The sequence below is a fragment of the Dermochelys coriacea genome, chromosome 4 (genome assembly GCF_009764565.3).
Source record: "Dermochelys coriacea isolate rDerCor1 chromosome 4, rDerCor1.pri.v4, whole genome shotgun sequence".
NCBI classification, from domain to species: domain Eukaryota; kingdom Metazoa; phylum Chordata; order Testudines; family Dermochelyidae; genus Dermochelys; species Dermochelys coriacea.
The window spans coordinates 26347176-26369161 of record NC_050071.1 but is presented as its reverse complement, the minus strand read 5'-3'; positions in this window follow the sequence as shown (position 1 = coordinate 26369161).

The window sequence follows — 21986 nt, the reverse complement described above, 5'->3', positions numbered from 1 at the left end:
CCCCACCCCAAATTTACCAGTATTATTCCCGGGTAAACTCTATTTTGAACAATATACTTGAAATTTTTTATTAATCCTGTCAAATTTAGTTCATATACAGGATTTCTTATGATGGATAATAGAAGATGCATTTTATATTTAAACTATCAGTGAAATAGCTTTAACTGAAAAAATTAAGTCATTTTAATGGCATTTCAATATCTATCCCCATTTTCGGGGTACAATACTGAATTGCAGATTCCCTCCTAACAATGTTTAGTTCATTTTCTGATCCAATTCTGTCATACGATATAAAGCTTCCAGCCATCCATTGTTACATTTGATTTGTATAGAGTAAGGTTAAATGTATGCGAGCGTGGATGCGTGCACGCACACACATACTCACTCACACACACACAAGTCAGCTACCTTCACCCACCATTACATTTCTCCAACTCTTTAATGTAACAGACATTATTTAAAAGGCTGAATCTTTTGCTTCATCTGTCCTGAGCTTCCATTAGTAAAATATATATAACAGGAGATCATTTCCCTCTCCCCATAGTCAATTAATAGGTTAGAACTGCAGTCAAGTGCTGAAAGTGTGGAATGTATTTTTCTTTAACTGGGACAGCAGTTGACACTATTCACAGAGATGCAGAGTGACACCAACATACCTAATTTTCTTCTACTCTCAAACTCAGAGAGAACATTAAAGAGCAAAGGGAGCTAGATGATGCCCTTGGACAGCTAGCCTAGTTCCAGTGGTGTCTGGATGCATATTTAGTATCTTAAGGAGTAATCCAAATACACCTGACAAAAGTAAATAAGATTTTTTTAAGCCCACAATTTAAACACTCTCTTATCCTCTCAACCATCAACTTCTAAGAAAAGCACATTACATGGGCAGATATTCACTCCATACTTTATAATGCTCTGAATTAAGAATTTTAAGATTTAATAGAATGAGCCAGTGTGTATTAAATAAATACCAACTAATTACTACATTTAAAATGATATTAGAGGAAGTTTTCAGACCATATAGTATACAAAAAGTTGGGCAAAGTTAAAAAACATTCAAAACTTGCCTATTTTTCAGCAGTGTAGATTTTCACACAAGTGAAAGTCTCACTGAAGTTCAGCAGAATATTTTGTCCAGTACCAGTATATCTGCGAACTTTCTTAGTTGCCGATATTGTTGTGACTGTATTGATCCCAGGATATTAGAGAGACAAGGTGGGTGAGGTAATATCTTTTATTGAACCAGCTTCTAATGGTGAGAGATCCAAGCTTTCAGGCTATATATAGGAAACCCACTGATCACCATGCTACCTTCAGAGATCTGGTAATCACCCCAAACACATGAAGAAATCTGTTATTCACAGCCAAGCACTCAGATACCACAGAACATGCTCCAAGGAGAAAGTTCAGATATATATTTTAACATACTTAAAACTGCCTTCACTGAACAAAGACACTTCACCAGAGAAGTAAACCATATCATGGAACAAGACACCCAAATACTCAAAGACAATTTGCTTCAATATGGAAATAAAACCCTCTCTGACCACACACTCCTAAATTTCACCTACCTCCCAACACTGAAACCCATACGGAGTATTAGTAAACAACTACAACCCATAGTTAATGGAGACCACATCCTGAAAGAAAAATTTTCCTGAACCCCCTCTTCTGGCCTCCAAGCAACCTCCCAACCTCTCTAAGCTTATCATCAGAAGCAAGGTCCCCAAATACCAGCACATTCCAACTCCAAGTGGCACCAGACCCTGCAAGAAGGCATATCTCCACTTCTACAATGATGGACCCCCAGAGCCACAAACAGATCTTTCAAGCCCAATTGGTCCCACTCGTGCCTATCCACAACCTGTAGCGTACCTTATTCAATGCACTAAATGCCTCAATAGCAACTATGTGGGTGAAATGAAATTATCACCATACCTTCAAAAGAACTCACACAGAAAAATAAAAGACAAAAACACCATATGACCTGAGAGTCAACATTCTTCACAAAGCGATCACTGTATAGTTGACCTCTAGTCCCCACCCTGAAAAGAAATTTACACACCACCTTCAAAAGATATCAGCATAAATTCATAAATTTGCTAGACACTAAAAATCATTGACTGAATAGAGACACTAGATTTATGGTTTATTACAACAATCTATAACCCACAAAGAGCCCCCAATCTTTTTCCTCCCCCTCCTTTCCCACCCATAACTGGGGAGATAACTGGCCACTTCAGCTTGAATAGTCCCTTGAAATGTGTTAACTACTTTTGCTGAACAATCTGTTCCACTTTCTATATAGCTGTAACACTCAGAGTACTTCCCAGGTCTGAAGAAGAGCTCTGTATGGCTCAAAAACTTGCTTCTCTCACTAACAGAAATTGGTCCAATAAACGATATTACCTCAACTGCCTTGTGTCTCTAGCCTTCTTAAATTGTCTTTTTTTCAATTTTGAGTTTGAGCTGTGACTGATTACATGCTTGAAGCCACATGGCTTTTTTTCTGGTTCCCTCGCTAAATGAACTTACCCCGTGTACACTAGAAGCCATTTTGACACATGTTCTGAGCAGATACAGCTCTATTGTGTGTGCCCTCTGAACCAAGCACAAACATTAGTTTCTCTTAATATTAAAGAATTCTTGCTGTTTCCCTAATGAATATTCACCAGGTCTGAGGGGCATGTATTTTCGGAGCGGCACATCCGAGTACTGAAGGATGGTTTTTATTTCTCCATCCAAAACCATCTTGTGTTGAGGGAGTAGCAGTGTCCCTGCCTGGAAGCTACATCCCATCTCTGAAGACAGAGACTGAGTAGCAGGCCTGCCAGCCAATACCACAATGGGTAAAGTGGGGGTAACAGGCTGCTGGTCCTTCACACCAAGGCAACCATTCCAAGTAGTGGTGTGAGAGGTTTTTAAAGGGAAAATCTGTTGAGAAGAAGTTTTCAAGATGAAGAAAGGGTTTTGGGGCCTGGGGCCTGGTTCAGACAGTTGGGATACTTATTCACACTGAACTCCATACGTTGAGGTTCCCACAACATTAGGTTTATATAGTTTTGTTTTGTTGAACTCAGGCTTGTATATGATTTTTTCCTGTATGCTTTCACACATACAGTAGTTTTGCTATGATTACTTTAATCTGCCCATGTGAAAAGAGGAAGATCTGTGTGCACAAGGTCCAATCTGTATGCAGATTCCATGGGCATCTTATAGGTCTCATTAAATGCATATTAGGAAACATAATGAAAATAATTGCCTAATATTGTATGGCAGGTGTATATTACATACTTTAGAAGGAAATCCTTTGAAATTGATATTCTCTTCAATTCTCTGTTCAGATCCACTACAAGAGGATTCGTCCCCAAATCATGACTATTTATATTACATCTTTATCTATGCAGGTTGGGGTTTTTGAAGCCCTTATTCAGGAAAACCTCCTATTGACTTCACTTAATTTGTGTGAATAAGGAATGCATAAGAATTCCAAGATTTGGACCAAAAGCATTAAGGTTATCATCCAAATAGATGCAAGATCTGCTGGGCCTCAGGGAATAAGAAAAGTAAGATCAAACAAATTAAATATTTATATTTGTATAAAAATATTTCTTATTTTTAAAAATAAGTAAAAGTGAATTATTTATTTCTTTATCATGCGTATACATAATTTATCTACTCCATTACTAAATATATAAACTAATCAACTATTCACCCAGTCTTTTCATGATTCTATCCAACTAACTATCTTGTGTATTTTTGTCTCTCCTTGTATGTATATTATGGATTCTCTTTTTGCTTTCGGAATCAAATCCTAGTTCAGTCATATTTGTTCCAATAGATGGATTGTAACAGTCCTCTCTTGAGGAGCATGGCCTAGGGGTTACATTTACAATCTCTGACTGCCAAGGGCTTGTGGGGAGGGGAACCTGGGCCCTCCCACTCCACCCGTCTCCAACCAGGGCCCTTTGGGCTACCAGTAGTCTGGCAACCAAGGCTGCTGAAGACTGTCCTCCCTGGGCCTCTTCCTCTCGTCCACCCCCATAGGGTCAGCCTAGCCCAAGACTTTCCCCTAGTGGGGAAACCCAAACCACAGTAAGTAAAGGGGGTTACCAAACTCCAAGGTTCACAAGATACTTCCCTTTCTGTTGTCTCTAGGGTGGCTCCTCCTCCTCCTTCCCCCGAGAGGGCCCCTTTGAGCAGCTGGGTCAGAGTCTTAGGCTTCCCTCTGCTTTGAAGTGGTGGGCTGCAGGTCTGCTCACCGCCAGCTCTGCCACTCAAATGCGCTAATTCCCAGCAGCTGAAACATTTTCTGCAGGTGTGGTGGGGCAGATCTGGCTGAGCCCAAAATAATCCCCTAACCCCTCGTTGCCCAGTGTGGGGTTTGTACACCCCATCACAGGGATACATTTGAAATTCTTCTTATAAGTCATACTGTAATTATTGTTTTATCAGTTTGGAAATAGTTTGGGATCTTTGACCATATTGGCTGATATTCTCCTATGTATATTCTTCTCAAGTAGATGATACCTTTTCAATAGGGCCCCGATTTGTCAGAACAGTTAAATATGTGCTTAACTAAGTGAGCAGGAAGTCTCATTGAAGTTATTTAGTTTATTCAAGTTATGCATAGATGCTTTGTTGAATTGGGGGCGTAGATGCTCCAACAAATGCTAAAACCAAGTAATCACAGTTTCTCTTGTGAAATTTCTTCTCATCTGATTCATGAAAATTCTTTGTTTAGCAATTAACAAAGATACGACCACAAAAAGATCTTACTTCTGTACATTTTCACATCCATTATAGTCAACATACAGAAGAATTCCAGTGTGGCTGATATTTCAATTCCTGCTATTTCTGGGCCTAGATGTAGCCTGCTTACTGCAGGGATACCGGTCTAAGGAGGTGCAAGGTTTCCCTTTACATCCCACATCATGGGTAGCAGCACAGGAGAGGAAATAGGGTTCAGCTCATACAGTTGGGCAGGAAGGGGCAGAACAGGACAGGGACCCTCAACACACTATGTGTCATAGCTATGCTAGTGCTTTGGGCAGCATATGCTGCCCTGGGTCTAGACCTGGCACAGTATATCCATCTCCAGAGCAGCAATGAAAGCAGAGGGGAAATAGTGACTCTCAGAGGTCGCCCTGTCTGCTCCTTGCACAGCACAGCTATTCACTACCCCTTACTCAGGGCACAGTGGCCTTCATGTGCTTCTTGAGCAAGCCAAAGAGAAAACTCCACTTTCAGAATATGGAAACAACCATTTAATAAAGAAATATTTATTAGAGCTGGTTGAGTAATTCCTTGTTGGTAATATTTGGGCCATTTGTATCATCACACATTTATTCCCCTATAAAAGTTGCTATGATTCGACAAGCCATAAAATTTATGATGTCGCTACCACCACCAAAGAAACATTTTATTACAGTTAAGTAGATACCAGTATATTCTGCCACTTGCAGTTGCATATCTTTCCCAAAGAAATATATAGAAATAATAAATACTTCCAGTGGCAGTATTCTGAACATTTGCCCAGAGGTAACTCAATTAACAACTGAACTGCAGTAATAACATGTCATGTTTAGAAAGGAGTACTGCTAATCCTTCCTTTTCAGTGAGTAAAATTCACGTCAGCCAAAATTCATTGCATATACTTATAGATGAGCTCCTCCCATCAGCCCTCCCTCACCACACACTTAACTCCATGTCCAAATGAATGCAAAGTATTATTTATTATCATTATTGCCCCAATAAGATTAGACTGGTTATTGTTGTGATTCTAACCAAAAAAACATAAATATTTCCTCTCCTTTCCCCTTTATTTTCCCTGTCACTAGTCCAAGGCTGCACTGCTAGAATGGGACTGCACAGCTGGCTGCTCTCTACTCCAAATGCCCAGTGGCAGCGGACATGCTTAGTTGCTAAAGCAGACCGACAGCCTGAGCTACTAGTGCTGCTGCTACTCAACAGTTAGGTCCAGAATTACCCTCAGCCTCACCTGTTCAACCCACTTCTGCCAAATCCAGATAGTTTTTCTTGCCTTTAAAAACAAAACAAAAAATAACCCACACATTCCATTTTGTTGACTAGTCTTTATGTAATGAAATGCTCAAAGGACCTGATCCTCTGGTCCAACGAAACAGTGCTCAGAACTAGAACTGGGCAAACAACAGATTTTTTGGTTTCCTGGTAATTTTGAAGAGTGGGGAAAAGTCATTTTGGGTCAGGCGATGAAAGATTTTTTTAAAAAAATTTTCAGCAAATCAAAGAGTCAAAAACATTTTCATTTCCAGAAGAAATAAAATTGTGTTTCAACAAAAATGAAAATCTTCTGTTGACCATTTTAAAATTAAAAAATGAAGGAGATTTTGAAACGAAACATCATTTCAAACTGAAAAAAAATCTAAGTATTTTGTTTTGAAAGTGTCACAGTGAACTATTATGGGTTTTTCTTCCCAAATTTCTTTTTCAAAACCATTCAGTGAAATCAACATGAATTCACAAAATGTGCCCAAATTTGCATTTTTTACCAAAAAGACTTTTGGCCAAAAAGTTTTGCCCAGCTGTACTCAGAGCAGAACCTGAGGAGGTGGGAGACCTGTCTTGTGCTCTCCTTATCCTTATGTTATTTGTTCCCACATACAATGGCCCCAAATGAATCATTCTGGTGGGAAGGGACTGCAGGAGTACAGCAGATTACACCTCCTAACCTCAGCCACACCCTTTTTCTCTGGGACATCTCTATTCACTTGAGTATTCCCTTGCAGTCTTGGAGTCCACAGTAGCTGTTTAATCCAGCATTACAGTCCCTGTTGTGCCTCCAGAGAAGTACAAAGGTGATGGAGCAGGGCCAAGGATTGGCCCTTAACGTTTAACATTGATACAGCACCTTTTCCTCACAAAATACCTCTCAAGTATAGATGTATGGTATCATTGAAATGCAACCAACTCTGATTGGGGAAGACAGCTGCCAATGAAAGCACAACACGGGGAAGGGGAGGAGCAGCAATTCTGGCCAGCACTAGGAAAAATCCTTCCCCTTTTACAAAAGCTACTGGTGCTTTTTTTTTAAAAAAAAAATATTATTATTAAATTAAAACAGCATGACTTTTACATTTAAATGACAATGCCTAATAAAAGCTCACCACTTCTGCTCGTCAAGCATTCCAGACTATTTGTAAGACAGCTAAAGATGGAAAGAGTTGTTGGAAGTAGGAGATTGGCACTAGCCACGGTGTCTGTGATTGCTGACATACATGGCCCTAGTTCAAAAAGAAATTAAACTTGTGTGTAGTTCACATGAGAAGCAGAAAAAATGCCTAGCAAATAAAAATGTCAATGAAAAAAGTGAAATCTAAACAATTTCTGATGAGCTCATGAACTCAAATGATTTTCTCAGGATCTTTTTTTTCTGGCTAGGATAGCAAAGGCTTTTACAAGTAGTCATCACCTAATCATTTTATTTATCATACAGGCCTCAAAGTTAAATCATGTCCTGCTCTGATGATTGACAGTATGATGTATTGTAAATAAGTAGGATATGAAACAGTAGTCTGCTTGCACAATACATACTGCAAAGCCACATACTTCTCACTTCACTGACCTCTGTATTTACCCTGACTAAGTTTATGGATGTGCATGCAACTTGTCAGAAAAGTTACCAGGCTCACAGGTCAATCAATCCATCCAGACAGCAGTTTGTTCTGAAGTTCAGGGCAGATGATTTTTGTAGAAGAGCTATAGATCCTTGAAATAATTAGAGATGTAAATAAATTCAGTATATCATCTCTGCATGTTGCTATGAATAAAATTTAAGATACATCAGGGTTGTTTGGCATAGAAATTATTAGGCACAAAATTTAAAAACAAACAAAGCCCACACATAACTTACTATGCAACCCCATATACACCTCTGCCAGCTATTGTTTGATGATGGTTGTTTTTTCTTTTAATATGTGCCCTTGAAAAAAATGGCTTTATAAATGAATATATCACTGAAATCAGGAAACAAATATATATTTGTTTTATGTATACAAAATGGGAAAAAATTGCAGGTCATTTTGTGCTTTGGTTTATTAATTTTAAGTAATAAAATTACTTGTTAATTGTTAATTACTTGAGAATTGTTATCTCTTCTCTTAACAAGTATAAAAACATGCCACTGTATGGATACAGACCTCAGATAGAAGGTATATTGGGTATAAACTGATAATATCCTGAAAGTAAAATACCTACCAAGTATCCCCTTTAAAAACATTTCATATTTGCACTGAATAAAAAAAGGTTAAAATTCATCTGAAGTGTGTCATACGTCAGGTCCCAAAGGCTTAATATACTAAAAGATGCATCTTGAATGCACAAGGACACAGAAGACTGTTAAAAAAATTAAAATAAATTTAAAAAAAAGCAAGCTTTCACAAAGTGCATACAATTTTGTATAACAATGAAAGATGTGGCAACTGGATTTCTATTTACATATCCAATACTAAGCAACACCTTTAACGATATCAGAAGAGTAACATTAAGTAGCAGAAAATAGGAACATCATTTCAACTGATGGCCAGTTGAAACGTACCACCGGGAGACAGCTACAGTAATGGTATCTCTATATTTATTTTGACAAATCTATGAAAGGACCATTCTGTTTCCTGATAGACAGACATAACCCATGAAATGTGCTGAGATTTCTTCTGCTGTTTTTTCCCCGCAATGATGTCTTTTCATCACAAACAGAATCCAACCAAATGGAAAACAAATTGTTTTCCTTTTAACATGCATTTTATTTTTTTTTCCAAGTGGGGACTTTCAATCCTGAGTTTGGTTTTGTGTTAATTAGCTTCAATATCAGTACGTGAACATTTCTTTTTTAAACTAATCTCACAAATATTGTTTCTTTTCTCTTGTGTGAGACACCAATTATTATAGAGCAATTAAGAAAATCCATATAGGCTATATTTAATGCATGCACATATTTTACACACAGTGGGTTTCTCTGTGCCTAGATGCTGTTTAAATGTCTACAAGTGTTCAATTTTGCAGAAATTTTTCATGTGAAGGCAAGGATTCAGAGTACACAAAATGAAATATGTACATTATCAATCTCCGTTTATATAAAGCTTGTAGATAATATAAGTTTAACTTAAAAATATTCAAGGTTTTATAAGTTCAGAGAAATGACTCGGATAGCCTTGCAGTGCTATTTCATAATTGAAAATTATTGCACTTCTTCTGCTATCAAGGTTAATAGCCAAGCAAGTTTTGTCCCTACCTACCTAAAATAAAAATCAGCATAAGTAACTCAATATGCAGTGACTGATATCTACTTGTTCTAAAAATGTTTTGCTTCAGTTAATATTCCCAAATGTTGCTGTCAGGCACACCTTCAGAGAGGGACCAGGTAAAGACACTCCTTTATCATATTAGATGATTCTTTTGCTAGAATCCAAATGAATGGCAGTTGTACTGAAGAGACCATGAAAACCACATAGGAAGGGGGAAGGTAGACAGAGAAAAAAGACAGTGAGGTTGTGGGTGGGGAAGATGGTGTGAAATCCCATTTCCAACATGATTTATGATAAATTATACAGCACAGATCACTCCCAAAAGGAGTTACTTTGCCTGGAAAGTTAAGGTGACGCTGGCCTGGAGGATTACATTCAGTAGATAAGAGGAAATATTAAACAAATTAAGTATCAAAACCACAATGTACTCAGGGCAGAAGCAGATATAGGTTGTGAATAAAGTTTTTGGAAATAAGTTTAGGAAGAGATCAAACAAGTTCAAAATTCTATCTTCCCCAAGCATGAAATTCACTTCTGATGCACAGAACCAGCATGGGGCCCTGCACAGGAGGTACGTGAAGGGAGAACAGGGAGAGTGGCTGTGTAGATGTACCAACCTATCCCCAAGGCATCACACACATGTTCTCTGCAGTGGCACTGCATAGAGTGGTGCCATGAGCACAAGCCAAGGGAAAGACCATAGGTGCTTCATTTATATGAATCCAGCAACCCCAGTACCTTGTACAACTGGTGCAGATGGGCCACAATTGCTATTCAGCAGCTGTGGGTGGGCTGCAAGGCAGCTCAGCTCATTGACTCAAGGGTTTGGATTTAATCTCTTCTGCCCTCCACCTGCATGGAACGCTTTTACTCAGACTGTATGCAGGTGGAGTAGAATTGACCTAAAGTGACAATTGAAGCAACTTTGCTTCTTCTGCTAGGTATTAAAATCATTCTAGAATGACTAAATGATGCAAGGAAGAATAGCAATAGAAGATGACAAGGACTTGTATGGTACAGAATCTGTTGTATACTGGTGATGGATGTTTGTTTTGGTTTGGATAAGAAGGCTTAAGTTTGATTCTCCGTTAAGATGATACTCTATTCAACTACTTGGTTGCTCTCTAGAATTACAATTTTGGAAAAGGCCAAACTTTATGTTTAGAAAAAGTGCATATTTTAAAAACATAAATGCAGTGCAGATGACAAGGTGAAAGGGAGATAAACAGGTTTTAGAAACTTGCCTAGACTGACCTCAGCCTTATGTGTTATCAATAAAGCTAAAAGCACATCACTGAGAGGAGGAAGTCCTTACAAGTCAACTCATTTCTGGGGTGGAACTTGCTCTCTCTCTTTAACTTAGCTATAAATGACAGACTTATTTCTTAACCCTAGCGCCTCACGGTGGCAACTAGGATCACACATACCAATGTGCAAGTGACTTCCCTGCTCTTTCACCAAGAGCTAACAACCTTCACTATCCAGCCAATCCACTCTCTGTTTTGGAATTTGTAAGAGCATGATTCTCATTCTCCTAAAAACATCAGGTTTGGGAGACCATAAACTCCACTCTCTTGTGCTATTGAGCACATCACCTGACCTCCTTGCCAGGTCAACCCCATCATAAGATGCCACCAGCAAATTATTTTGCTGGCCACCTTCACCCCCATCATGTGACAAGTAATTCAGTCCAAGAGTTCAAGTGCAAAATGAAAAAGTCTCTGCATTCTGCTGCCATGACTTCACTCCTCCACACCAATGGCACACTGATGGTGGGTGCAGATAAATTAGAAACCCCCCAATATGCTATGTACAGGGTGAACGCAAGACTGTTTATATTTCCTGTTTATTTCCTCCTTGCTGGCCATCCTGTTTAGTGGCTGAAATGTTCACAACTAAATATCACAGTGGGATACAAACAGGAATTCCCCTTTTCCCTTTATTCTCCACACACTGACTCAGACAAACAGAATTTGTTGGGGGGCTGGACTGAATGCCAACACCAGAAGGGGACCAATCATTTAAACTGATTTAAAATCTTGTCTAGATATTTTAAAACATTGCTCATACATCTTACTGTATGCACAAGAAGGTGGGGGTGCAGGGGATGGGAGTTACCCTTAATTAGAAATAAGGAAGAACTCCTATGAATTCTTTTGTGCTTTTGATTACCCAAAACTAGAGACCATGACAGATGCATTATCATTCATTTGAAAAGTAAATAAAACGAAGAAGCACAAACACATACAGACACTTCCTATATCACTGGACAATACATTTATTTTAAAATAGACAGGGATAGACAATGTAAAATTTACAGACTCCCAAAAGAAAAATCAGCAGCTCAATATTTTACACATCAGAAGAGGAGAATGCTGCATGAGATACCAATAAAATAATTTGCATGACAATAAATGCAACCAAATCAGTGCAACCAAATCAGTTCCATGTAATTTTACTCACATGAGTAATCTGACTGTAGGATCAGGGCCTGTTTGGGTTTGCCCATCACAGGTATGGAAGCAATTATTTTCTTTCTATATTATAATAGTGATTGTTTTATACCCAAAGTCCACTGAAAATTTTGCACTGAAGGTGAAAATGAATAACATTTAGTTTGCCAGGACTTTTCCTGGAGTATCATCAGATTTTACAGAAAGCCTTAAACCTTTCCAAGGGAGAATATTTTTCTGACAGCCCATTTATTTAGCACTGCTCTGTGTTGTTTCACCTGCTTTTCTGATCATTCCTGAATCACTGTGAAAATGACACTTCAGAATCAGGCAGGAAGGTTTTCAGGGGCATCAAACTAAAAGAAAGATTACAAAAATGATAGGAGGAGGAGCTGCTATCTGACGTTGTAGGGCGTACAGTCAGGCTCAATTCATTTAGCAATTCCCAGCCTATCATCTTTCATTAGTTACTTCAGTGCAGAGTCTGAATACCTCATGGGCTACTTGTCACAGGGACCAAGGAAGAGATAAGAAATGATGTTAAACTATTTCCCTTGACAGCAGAGACACAGATGGACATTTCGTTCTGACCATATTGTCTGCTTTAGTGCCTCCCTGAAGCCATTAACTATCATAATGATGGGGCTCAAGTTATTTATTTCTTCACAATTTCCTGATGTTTTTGCAGTATTACATAAGTGCATTGAGTTCTGCTGCGAGCCGTGTGTTTGTCCTTGAAGACATACGGCACATGCAAAAATCTCTATCCAAGGACCTTATATAGCAGGTCAAGTACAAATGTGAAATAACATACAGAAGTTGATACACTAAAAGTTATAGACAGAAAGGAAATATGTCACATATAGTCAGTGAATTGTTGTGCTTTCCTGGGCCAGATTTTGAAGATTTATATTTGTTCTGCTTTTCAAAATGTTAATGAACAGATTGTTCTGAAAATTTATATTTTATTATCTGGTCCATTATAATTGTTTTTGTGAAAAATGCCATATTTCTTAGCTTGCAGGAAAATGGAAAATTGAACTCTTTCACACAGTGCTCCCAATAACCATATACAGCATGTTACAGATTTTTATAAACATGAACATTTAATAAAGTAGACCAGTTACAATGAGGAAATCCATGTATGCATAGAAAAATAGAAAAATAAAACACTTTATATTTTCAATTATTCTACAATGCCAAGTGTTGGAGGATGGATAGTGAGAATTTTTTTAATGTAAAAAGGAAAGATCACAGTCAGAGTAAATTCTAGTAAAGAACTATGCAAAGTTTGAGGCATTAAGTGGTAGGAAGGCGGTATTTGGTAGCATCCTCACAAATGTACTATTCTGGTGGTTGTCAGAGTGGACTCTATTACAGTACATGAGAAGATGGGAAACTGAGGAAGGATTCTTTTCAAAAAGTTGTAGGGGGTGGAGAAAATCACACAAATGAATAAATAAAAGCTGATTGTGATGAGATTTAACTGAGAAATAACTGGGATCAGAGCAATTTTCTCCTTTTTGAGGAGGGAGGGAGAGAAGTATCATTTTATCACCCACAGGAGAAGTCTTTTTACTAAAAAGCTCCAGACCCTATATATATTCTTAATTCAAGAACTCGATGACGTGAAGTTTAAAATCTAAGACTAAAACAGGTGAAGAAGTATAGTGCTATATGATATCATTGTGGACCTAATTCTATCACATGGAGTACTATCTTACTCTGCAAGAAATCCCATTGAATTAATGGTGTAAAGTGCTACTCAGATGAGGAAAGAATGAAAGAATTAAGCCCTATGTTTGGCAGGGGATATTCTTGCTGACATCACATTTTCTCCAATCTGCATGTTCTCATCATCTAGATATTTTTTTCAAAAAGGAAACTGCAAAAGGGCTGGCATGCACTACTTCATCACAGGAGCAAAGAGGAAAACAGGGACCACACTGTGACTCTCAGTCATGCCCTGCTGATGGGGCAATACAGTTACCTTTTACTGCAGTAAACAGTGGTAAAACTTCCCCGATTAACTGGGGATGCAAAATAAGTAAACAAAACAGTTAATTTAAAAAGAACAAAGACATATTTCTGTTTCTGAACCTGGGATCTTCCCACCATAGCAGATGCACTGCTAATAGGAAAGCAGGGAAACTGAGATTGAATTGCTAGTTTGATGTGGTTTTGTATTCACGACACTTTCATCCCAGGGTGCAGCTGAGAGTCGTTTTTTACTTCAGGCCAAATTTTATCCTTGGATGCTCACACTTGTAACTGCCATTAGTTCCAATGGGACTTCATGCATACATGCATCCAAAGACAAAAATTGTCCCTTGCAGTTTGAGATATTTTAGCAGGTTCTTCTGTACTTCTAAAAGACTGTAAAAGGGGAAAAATTTAAAGGGCTGTGAGATCCACCCTACTGTTCTTTTGCTTTCATTTATATTGGTAACTACTCTAAATTATTGGTTCTGTGAATTAATTGACTAACTTGTGATCCTCAAAAAATCCCTTTCTACATTGTCCAACATCTCTCATGAGGATAGGTATCCACACCTGTGCTGTTCATAAAACTGCCTTGTCAATATTGTGCAGCAATCCAATTTCATTTAATTGGAACAGTGGCTTTGATGCTCAGAGCTACTGTTCTGCAGAAATTAATAGGGAAATGTGTAGCCTCTCTAATCATAGCAACACATATAATTTGCTGTAAAGTAGTTCAGATAATAGGATCTTAACTATAACAAACTCCACGGTGAATGACTAGCATGCACATGAGCATGTGCAGTTGAAACAGTCACCTGCAGGTGATCAAACAGGTTGCCAGTTTTAGTACCATGCAATTTTGTAGGATAATTTGCCCGTTGTCAGAGGCTAGTTGCCAACAGACATGCAACGTTTAAATTAATCACAAGCCACCAGACCAGGAGGATCAGTTCAACAAGGTACTTAAACATTTGCCTAACTTGAAGCACATCAGTAGTCCCAGTGGGTACTTTGTAGTACCTTGCTCAATTAGAGATCAGGACAGCTAACTCTCTGCCTTCACAAAACGTATATACACATACATTCTCCACCCCACCCCCAACTGTAAATTATCCACTTTGGATTTGAAAAATAACCCTTTGGAACAATCATGTAATACACTAGATCAATAGTCTTGGGGGACTATTTACTCTTTACACGTTTTACTTTTTTCTTTTAGGAAAATTAACAGTTTAGAATTCTTGTTGCTAAGAGTAAAAGGTGAGAAAAATGGGGAACGGGGCCTCACCCCAGGGCTCTGGGAGGAACTAGGATTATCATGGTCAGTGAGAACATAGTTAATCTTTGGTTAGGCTTGGATATATATCCAGCGTATAGTATGGGGTAACGTGGTCTAAAAAAAGGAACTGGTCAAAAAAAGGGGTCTATTTCTATAGCAAATTCTTTTTGCCAAAAAAAAATGAAACGACATTTTTGGTCAAAAACGGAAACATTTTAAGCCAAAACCCCAACATTTTTGCTCTTTGATATTTTGATGAAAATTCAATAACTTTCAGGAAACAAGCACTTTCTGAGAAAATGTTCATTAGTCAAAACTCCAATTTTTGACCACCCCCCAAATATAAAGATGTCACTTTAATTATGAGTCACGAAGCCACGAGTGAGTTATGCAGATCATGCCAAATGAGCACTGATGAATACTTTATAACACAGGATACGATTAGGTACCCTGTATATGCCTCATGTTAGAGAAACTATTTTAGGAACTTTATGGTGAGTTTTTAAAACATTATTGAAACTCTTACCCCGGCATCTGTACGTTTTCATTGCCATAAAACTCGCTGTACATGATTCAACGGGAAATAAAGCTACATCATCTCCAAAATTTACCTTAAAAATCACTTTTCCCTACTTACATATATGATTCACCTGTCTTGGGACCATCCAGTGATAAAAGTGAGTGCGATGTCTCACTGGGAACTGGACATTTCACTTTTAAAATCTCCTGGTTTTGCAACCGCAGCAGCACCAGAAATTTGACTTTAAAACTGTGACATGATGTTTGAAGACATTGCAAGTGGCCTGGGCCTGAGACTGAATTTCACTCATCTTGGGCCTCAGGCAAATGTAATTTTGGTGGAGAAATTCCACATTTGGGAGTGGAAGCAGGAAACCTTTGCCTGACAGATTAAAAAAAAAAGGCAACTGATGATTTTGTGATATTACATCACATGATCACATGATGTAATATCACAGCCACAGGATACATGTTAGAGCTTTGAGATCATTGAATTTAACATGCAGCTTTGATTGTCTCACCTGCATGCTGTCCAGCAGTCTACAACTCCTGAACCTTAGTCTAATATTCTCTTAATCAGCTTCAACATTTGCATAAAAAAGTCCTAGAAAAATTCATTTTCCCTCAAAATGTGGAACTTTCCCCCAAAATTACATCTCCCCAAGGGCCAGGATGAATGGTTTAGTTCTTTACCAGTGATCAGTTTTATACACACACAAAATTGTCACTGTTTTAAGAGTCTGATATCTAGGGTCCCTGTAGGGCAAGAAGCAGGAGACAGGTTCCCAACTTCCCCAAGGTAGATACAGCACTTGCTCTAGGAGAACCTAAGACAACAGACATTAAATTCAGGACAATTTCATGTATAAAAAGTTAAAGTGTCTCTCTTTTAGTACAAAGGACACAATAGCTGCTAGAAAACACTATTGATTACCAACTCAGGGATATAATTCCTTTAATGGATCCTAGTGTTTAAAACTCTAGTGATTTATGTAGGAAAAGTCTATTTTGTATACTCTTTGGGGGATCTATCTACTCGCATCTGACCCCACTGTGGCCTTTCTGTGTGTTTCTGTCTGGCTCTGAGAGAGTACAGGCAGTGTCTCTTGGACAGCCATTAACGAAGAAGGGAGTCATCTCCTCTGCAAGTGACATATCTAAACAAACATTATTCCTGTTGTTACCTAACCCTGGATCTGCTGTACATCTGTCTGTTTCCCTGCTGAAACAAGTATGCTGGCAATGAGATGGCCCAGTCACACAATGCAGAAATACCTGGGCTTTTTCTGTTTTCTCTCTGACTGAAGCAGACTGTGCAATGAATACAATGGCTAGAGAGAATTACTGACTTTTGATTTCCTGTATGTAGAAGGCAACAGTTCAGAGTTCAGACTTCAGAAGAATATAGAAGTATGTGGAAGGCATGTAGCGTTTGGATTATTTTCTTCTTCATCCTTAAAACATGAAACTAAAGGAACAGTCTGTGATAAGAACCACCATGATCTTGTAATAAAGTTTCTGGAAAGTTGGTGTATGTTTGGTCTCTAGCGTCATCCTTCAGCAGCAAAGTGAAACATTTTTTATAAACATTAAAATGTAAGTGGGTATACACCTGTAGGGCCAGGTTCATTATTAACACCTTACAGTTCTGCTCCAGTGGTGTGTAAAGATTCTTCACATTCAAAGCACCAGTCCAATTTAGCTGACAACTGCTATATGCCTTTTCAAAAGTATAGGTTTAAAAGAAAAACCCCAGCTAAATGCAAAGCCTCTATCAGCTCCGCTTCTGTTCAGCTGAATGTCTGCTTTCACTGCAAGTTTTACTTAGAATCTCCTGTCATCCTTACCCAGAATTCCCATGCATTTTTTCTACTCTCTGTGCCCATTGTGCTATATGCAGGATTAAATCACTACTAAAAATAGAAAACTTGTCAATATAGGGCCAGATTTCCAAATTTAGGCAGCAGTATAAAAATCTAAGATAAACAGGTGCTCATCACCAAAGTATCTGAGCCTATTCCACAGAAATTAATAGAAATAGCAGATTTCCTAGTGGACTTCACTGGGTCTCGAGCACTTCTCCCTTTATAGGATCTGAACTCTGCTTGGACTAGGTTTGGGTTTTTTTGTGGAGAGGGGGTTGGGAACGTATTGGGGGAAAGTGGATATTTGAATTATGTCACCTGCACATACGCAATTATGTGCATCTTACATCCACAGCTTTTTTGCATTCTGTGTCAATGCAAAAAAAGCCAATTAAACCTTTAGCTGGTCATGTATATGCTCTCAGTGGTATTTGTACAATAAATCAGGTATGTTCCAAATACATGTAGGCATTTGGATTTCTCTAAATTTGGGAATCTGGTATTACGTGCTGCAGTCATTACCCAGGTTTCAGAGTAGCAGCCGTGTTAGTCACAGAAAAGGAATGCTTGGTGCTGTAATGCTCTAAAATAATTCAGTTAGTAATCCTGGAACCAATAAAATGAAAGCCCAGAAAAGCTTCCAAATTATGCCCCTTTCCAGAATCTTGGGAGAATATGCCCTTAATTTTCCAAATAAGAAACCTGAATTGTGTTTTTATACTTTCTTCCCAACATTGTCATCATCATCACATTGATGTGAACAGTGGCACTGAATTAACAGCATCCCCAATAATATATGGGAATTGCATAAACGTCAGTGATGGAAAACAGTGCAATTCACTGGCATTTACACATTTCTCGGAAGAAACATTTCTGTCTTAAAAAAAAAATCCCCAGTTGAGTTTGAAGGCATGCCTAATAAGCTGATTTTGGAACTAACAACTTTGAAAAAGTAATTGTCTTTTAAATGTTCTAAAATAGTTTTTGCTTTCAAAGACTACCAGTATCTGGGGACTCTTTATCATCTATTTCTGCCTCCAGATGTAACACAACCCAGTTGCTAAAAATGAGCACTGCTAAATGTGAATAAATCAGTGATTCTGCCTTTATGAACTGCAGGTTGGAAATTATCAACTTGACCGAATTAAAAAAATGTGTTTATTTAATTTTTTCTTATGCCTGAGGGGGGATTATGGTCTTTTATAAAAAACCTAAATGTTAGTTGCCACTTTTCACACAGCATATGTGATTAGCGAACACTCCACTTTTCATTACAGAAAAATCTCTTGAAACATTTCATACTATCTTCTTTTTCTCCCCTACACCCTTGCCCGCCCATGGTTGTGCAAGCTCACACAAACACATACAGCGGCAGGGTGGACAATCATCTTTGCACTGAAGACAGCTTTCCATTAAGTTAGCATATGGTGATAGCACGCTGAGTGACAACTGGAAGATTGGTTTCTGGGATGAACTCAAGCTTTCAGCCTTGAGAATAGAAAAGAGGTTTTTATGGAGGTGATGCCCTCTGTCTCTGGGAAGACAGCTGCCCAATGCTCAAGTCTCTCCCAGTAGACTGGTATTGGCAAAAGTTGGTGTTCTATTCCTGACTGAAGGAACAGCTGACCGTAGGGGAGGAGATAAGAGGGGAACAACTAGTCAAAACAATTTCAGTCTTCTTGGGAAACTAGGACTATGCTGCACACATCAACATTCTAATCAGACAATGAGCAACAATGTGGACAACACACAGGATGCCACTTTTTCAGTTGAAAGTGTGGCATTTTTTCTTAAGTTATGTTGACCTAATTAAGCACTTAGAAAACTTTATTAAAAACTTACTAGGCCAAATTCGTCTCTCAGCTAACAAGGTTAATCTGGAGTGATGCCGTTAAAATCAATGGAATGATTCTGGACTTAACCCACAATGCCAGAGTAGAGTTTGGTCCTCTATCCAGTGTATTGTTTCCTTTTTTTAATCTATTATTTTACTTGCCATCTCTATACTTTCTCATTTTTTCCTAAAATCTTTTAGAACGCTATTTATTATACATGGCTACTTTCAGTTTCCTACTGGATTTCCCCCATGACACTGTCAGGGTCAGCCCTAATTTTTTGGTGCCCTATACTGAATAATGCAAGTCAGGTTTTATACAATTCCCACCTCATCCATGAGTGGGTCTTCCCACCACTACCCATGTCGTGATCTCCCCTGCTTGTCAGCGAAACCCTCCTTCTGCAAGTTGCGGCAACGTTGTCTGTCTAGATGTTTATACCACATTCATCACCATGGCACCCAAGCACCGCTTCTTCACTTGTCTGTGAGACTCTGAACACCACTTGCCCACCTGTCTGAGAGGCTCTGCAGCTCCTGTTAAATTCTCCTACCTGTGCAGGGAAGCAGAACTGAAGCACAGTTTTCTAAGTAGCAAGAGGGGAAAGCAGTTAGGGATTCACTCTCTGCTTCAGGCTGCTAGCACCAGAGTGAAGTGGAATCATGAGCAGGAAAGTGAAAATGCTGCTCTGGGAAGCAGATCATGTGGCCGTGTTGGGGAGTGTGTTTGTATAAAGGAGAAGGGCTCATAGGGAGGCATAGGTGGCGTAAGGCCTATGGCTGTCACAGTTCTGTGTTCTCCTTTGGATTTGGCATTTTTATCCTTTTCTTTCCTCACACAGCATCCTATAATTGGGCTTTTCTCCTGCTCCCTCCAATTCTTTGATTTCCCACAGCTTTTCTTATCAGACTAGTCTGTGTCATTCACCTAGGCTATTCCTTTCTGAAACACAATAGCACAGTGAGGGGCAAAATGCTGATTGGAGGAGAGTTTTGTCCTGTTTTACATGTAAGCACTTCCCAAGCTGCTGCTCATCTTCCCACCTTGGCTGAGATGTTAGGCAAAGAGGTGAGCCCTGATCCTAGCTCAGAACTGGAGAGAGATAAGGAATGAGATCAGAAGTGACAAGGAAGAGGAGGAGGAACACGCACAGTCAACCGCTTTCTGCTCAGCCAATTCTGTAAAAGCTCCCTTGCATATCACAAAACCTGCTCTTTCAGAATTTTCACTTTAATCCTTGCAATTTACTTTTTCATTGTAGTTATTTAACCATCTTTCTTCTCTTGGAGTACTTCGTATACACCCATCTTGACTCTTCTTTCCCCTCACCCTAACAGAAAAGCTTGTTGGGGACCTGTAACCTTTCTATCATTCCTTCCCTCCACCAATCCCTATGGCCATTCCATCTCATTTTTCCCCAACATATATCTCTCATAATGCTTCCCTTCCCTCATAGTTCCATCTCTCCCATCAATTCTTTCCCTACAGTCATATTATATACAAGTAGTCTACCCAGCCCCCCCAAATACTGTTTTCCTGTGCGCTTTGCAAGCCAGATTACTTTTCTATCACTCTGACTCTACAGGACTTGTATATTCCATTCAAAATAGCATCATAACCTGTTGGCATCATCTCACAGCAGTAGGTCATTTAGGTGGTTTTATGGGGATAGTGAACAGGAAGAAAGAGAATATGAGAAATTAGGTTTCCTAGGGGAAAATGTGCGAGAAAGGAGATTATATTGGCAGATAAGACAGAGAGGCAGTGGAATAAAGAGAAAAGAGGGGATACAGAACAAAAGGAAGAGAAAAGACAAAGGCAGAAAGGGAAAAGTGTTTCTCGCCTTTGCATTTTCCACTTGTCAGGTGCGCAGGCAGCCCTGACATTTTCTATCCAGCTCTATTTCCTGTCACACTTAAACTACTTTAGGCCAGAACTCTACTGTGTCATGTCTTTTTTCCACATATAAACATGGACTTGGGCTATTTGCAGTGTCTTGACATGCTTGTCCAATGCTCATCTATTTGAAGTGCTGTACAGACTGCGATGGTGAAATTGGCTTTGGCATCTGTTGTTTTCAGTCTATAGTACTACAGAGAATGGGAAATGATCAAGCTAGTTGAGATTTTCTTTCACACCCTACCACTTGTCTAGCCTGCTTGTCCCTTGTTCTTTGACCCTATGTCATCTGTTTTTTGTTTTCCCATCCCTCCCTTCTGTTTTTCTTGTCCCTTTGCCCTCTGTCTTGTTCCCCTTTCTCCTCTCCATCATCTCTCTATTTCGTCTCCTCTTTGCCTGTTCTTTTCTTCCCTCAAGCCTGTAATTTCTTATCTTCTTTCTTCCCATCCACTTTTCCCTGCAACCCACCTAAACAAGCTTCTACTGCAAGTCAATGCCGTGATGTTAACAGGCCATTTTGGAAGGAGCCAAAAAAAATACTATATTCCCTTTCAACTCTAATGTACTTAATTCAATTCCTTTTCACTCTTTTAATGTGTGTGCCTCACATCAAACATAGCAACACAGCATGACCTCAACCTAAAGACTATGTTAAAACAAAAACTAAAACAAAAAAAAATCTAGTTGTAAAAAATGTCAGTGGAAGTTTTCCCTTGAAAAATGCTCTTTTGTCAAAATCAAAATGTTTCCCGTGACCATGTTGACCTTGGTGACATTTTTGATGGAAAGTTTTTGCAACCATTTGAATCCAATTGGTATATTTTGTTTGGATGTTCTTGTTTCATTTAGATGCTCTTGTCATTTTTCTC